Here is a 4575-nt window from a genome sequence, read left to right as displayed (position 1 = left end):
TAATTTATTGGGTATCCTGGGTGAATGGGGTAAGAGTCACTAGGCATTAGAGCAATGAATTCTGGGGCTTTGGCCAGTCTCACATTATTTTCTCAACATTTCACCTGATTGCATCAAACCGCTCCCATTTAGACATCAAACCCTCTGAGGTTAGCCTGGCTGGATGACCAATGGGATCCCTCCCTCTGAGGTTAGCCTGGCTGGATGACCAATGGGATCCCTCCTTCTGAGGTTAGCCTGGCTGGATGACCAATGGGATCATACTGGAGCTTCTTTTGCAATGAACAGAATTCATTAGTTTGAGAGTTCAGGCTCTTAATGTCTTGTTTATGTAACAACCCCATGAATACTGGCAGGAGCTTTGTCTTCTATGACACTAGTTCTAAAATCCTTTTCATGTGCAAAGATGTTTCTGATATTTTCAAATAGTATAATGTTAGAGTAGTTAAACAGATTTTAATGCTGTATTAACTAATCTGGCTGTACTGTACTGTACTGTACTGTACTGTACTGTACTGTACTGTACTGTACTGTACTGTACTGTACTGTACTGTACTGTACTGTACTGTACTGTACTGGGTGATGTGTCTTCTGTCAAGGCTGCTTATTCTAAGCTAAACTTTAGGCTAGTTTTTCTGTAAAGTTGCTGGTAAATATTGTTTTTGTCTTGTTTCCAAAGTGTATCATTGCTTATTTGGGCTTGTTTCCTAACATTTCTTAAACCAGTGTTTCTCAAACATTTTCATGTCAGCGACCCGCCAAATGACTGTAATATGTCTTTCTTCCGCAGTCATCCATCTGAAAATATTTCACCACAGGGACCCTTATACAAGATTTGTGTAGTTAAAATGTTTCTAAAATGTCTCACATTTCTTTCTAGATTTCTTTGAACATATAGCCGATCTCCAAGTCGATCTTTGTGAGCTTGTAGATCTGCTGGTCTTATTTTCTGTCTAGCCAAATGTGGTAACAGCTGACTGTACTGTACTCATACTGTACTGTATGATGCTGGCTGAGTTCACACTGTACAGCTGACTGTACTGTAATGTATTCACACTGTAGCAGTGATGGTGACAAAGCCACAGGCTGAGGCTACGATTCACTTCCAATGGAAGTTGGCGACATTAAGCTACAAAGTGACGCCTGGCGCCCCATCACGTGCTGCTGGAGCTCAGCCTCTTTCAGCTCTCCAGTGACGCACGCGTCAATCAATCATTATGTTTTTGTTTCATGATATCCACTCCCTTTCACTCTCCACAATTCCTGCTCTGTTCCTTAAATGGAAAATATTATCATTTGTTTTTTCCGTTAACCAAGTCCCAGTGCTATTGAACCTTACCCTTTCACTTTCACGCCAACTCTGCAGCAATGGAGCTGGACACGCATGGCCATTTTGTAGCCCTGTTACGCAGCATCATGCAGTGTGTCACCGGAAAAGTATAAAGTTTTAAGTAGCAAAATATTGTCAAATTATTTCATAATAGTTTGAAACTATATTGTACGCTTGCTCAAAGAGGTTGCAGACTAATGGTCCCATATATGAAAAATTATATATATACAGTAATAGACCAGAGGCCTACTTGGGGAAATTATGTAAATCGGGAACAATGCATGTTTGGAATGCATGGCTATGCAATACCTGTTGTCAGGTTAGAGTATCCAGTCAGTATCCGCAGGCATCGGCCTACTCGGAAACCGTGCAAGTTGTAAATGCATGCCCCACACGCGTATTGCATGCCCCACACCTGTATTGCATGCCCCACACGCGTATTGCATGCCCCACACCTGTATTGCATGCCCCACACCTGTATTGCATGCCCCACACCTGTATTGCATGCCCCACACCTGTATTGCATGCCCCACACCTGTATTGCATGCCCCACACCTGTATTGCATGCCCCACACCTGTATTGCATGCCCCACACGCGTATTGCATGCCCCACACCTGTATTGCATGCCCCACACCTGTATTGCATGCCCCACACCCGTATTGCATGCCCCACACCTGTATTGCATGCCCCACACCCGTATTGCATGCCCCACACCTGTATTGCATGCCCCACACCCGTATTGCATGCCCCACACCTGTATTGCATGCCCCACACCTGTATTGCATGCCCCACACCTGTATTGCATGCCCCACACCCGTATTGCATGCCCCACACCCGTATTGCATGCCCCACACCTGTATTGCATGCCCCACACCCGTATTGCATGCCCCACACCCGTATTGCATGCCCCACACCTGTATTGCATGCCCCACACCTGTATTGCATGCCCCACACCCGTATTGCATGCCCCACACCCGTATTGCATGCCCCACACCCGTATTGCATGCCCCACACCCGTATTGCATGCCCCACACCTGTATTGCATGCCCCACACCTGTATTGCATGCCCCACACCTGTATTGCATGCCCCACACCTGTATTGCATGCCCCACACCCGTATTGCATGCCCCACACCTGTATTGCATGCCCCACACCTGTATTGCATGCCCCACACCTGTATTGCATGCCCCACACCTGTATTGCATGCCCCACACCCGTATTGCATGCCCCACACCTGTATTGCATGCCCCACACCCGTATTGCATGCCCCACACCTGTATTGCATGCCCCACACCCGTATTGCATGCCCCACACCTGTATTGCATGCCCCACACCCGTATTGCATGCCCCACACCTGTATTGCATGCCCCACACCTGTATTGCATGCCCCACACCTGTATTGCATGCCCCACACCCGTATTGCATGCCCCACACCCGTATTGCATGCCCCACACCTGTATTGCATGCCCCACACCCGTATTGCATGCCCCACACCCGTATTGCATGCCCCACACCTGTATTGCATGCCCCACACCTGTATTGCATGCCCCACACCCGTATTGCATGCCCCACACCCGTATTGCATGCCCCACACCCGTATTGCATGCCCCACACCCGTATTGCATGCCCCACACCTGTATTGCATGCCCCACACCTGTATTGCATGCCCCACACCTGTATTGCATGCCCCACACCTGTATTGCATGCCCCACACCCGTATTGCATGCCCCACACCTGTATTGCATGCCCCACACCTGTATTGCATGCCCCACACCTGTATTGCATGCCCCACACCTGTATTGCATGCCCCACACCCGTATTGCATGCCCCACACCTGTATTGCATGCCCCACACCCGTATTGCATGCCCCACACCCGTATTGCATGCCCCACACCTGTATTGCATGCCCCACACCTGTATTGCATGCCCCACACCTGTATTGCATGCCCCACACCTGTATTGCATGCCCCACACCCGTATTGCATGCCCCACACGCGTACGGGTACTTTTTGTCATAGATCCCGTTCAATCGGGCTGGCCAATCATGGAAGCCGGTGCCTACACCCCACGCCTATACACAGAGATTCTGCGTGTCCTCTGCAGACGGTGTGACACAGATATACGTGATTGTAATTCTGCAAACTGTTAATAAATACTTCAATCAATTGAATCAATCAATCAATCAATCAAATTGTCTGGTTCTCAGAAACCGTTGGTCTGAGTGAATTTCAACTCGGCACTGCACACATCTTGGTCATCTGGGACGCACTCTCCAAGTTATGTCCGGTGCAGTCGGACACACAGACAGACACATCATGTTGAGGCTTCTTGTCACCAAGGATATAACACATTATAACAGCCTCGTCAAATTTCAAACACCAAGTTCATCAAGTTCATAACAAGTAAGGTGTTGTTTGGATTTCATTGTACAAATAAGCATTTTGTTGAATATTTGCGTCTTTTTTCATCTGAGGTTGTGGCTGTTGGCTGATGTGTTTCCTACGGCGTCTAAAAGCCCCGACATGCCGGCTACTGGTGACTCACGGGAAGCAGAGGAATCGCATCCTAGAATGAAACACAAACAAAAGTCCTCTTTTCACAATCTCTCACCATCTACCCCATCTGTTCCCTACCTCCCTCTCTCTCTCTCTCTCTACTCCCTCCGTCTCGCACTCTCATTCCTGTCGCAACGAGAGAGAAACGCCATTCAAAGTACCTCAAGCTGAACTGAGTGAATTGAGGGCGAGGTTGCGGGACAAGTCTTATCAAAAAACTAAAACTAAACACAAGAAAAAGCAGACGGGTGACTCTGGTTCGGTTGTGAAACTGTATCTGTGAAAACACAGCAGTGCATTTCAGTCTGCTTTCCAGAGGTGGAGATATACTGTACTTTGGGGAACAGAATGCTGTCTGTTGTTCCAGTGTGTGGAGTTTGGATTGATGAAATTTTAGCTTATGAATTGAGCCACATGCATTATGCATAATAACAAGAGGGGGGGTGGTGGAGGGAGGGGGAGAGAGATGGATAGGGAGAGGGAGAGAGAGAGAGAGAGAGAGAGAGAGAGAGAGAGATCTTGTCATCACTAAAAGAGAGTGATAGAAAGATGGACAAAGGAGATGCCCCAAGGGAGTACGCACTCATTCTGCATGGCTGCCCATCCGTCACCATGGAAACTGTGTGTGTGTGTGTGTGTGTGTGTGTGTGTGTGTGTGTGTGGGGTTGTGGATGTGCGTGCATGTTGTG

The sequence above is a fragment of the Protomyctophum bolini genome (assembly GCF_963924005.1).
Source record: "Protomyctophum bolini genome assembly, chromosome: 18".
Classification (NCBI taxonomy): domain Eukaryota; kingdom Metazoa; phylum Chordata; class Actinopteri; order Myctophiformes; family Myctophidae; genus Protomyctophum; species Protomyctophum bolini.
Note: the sequence above shows the minus strand (reverse complement) of the source record.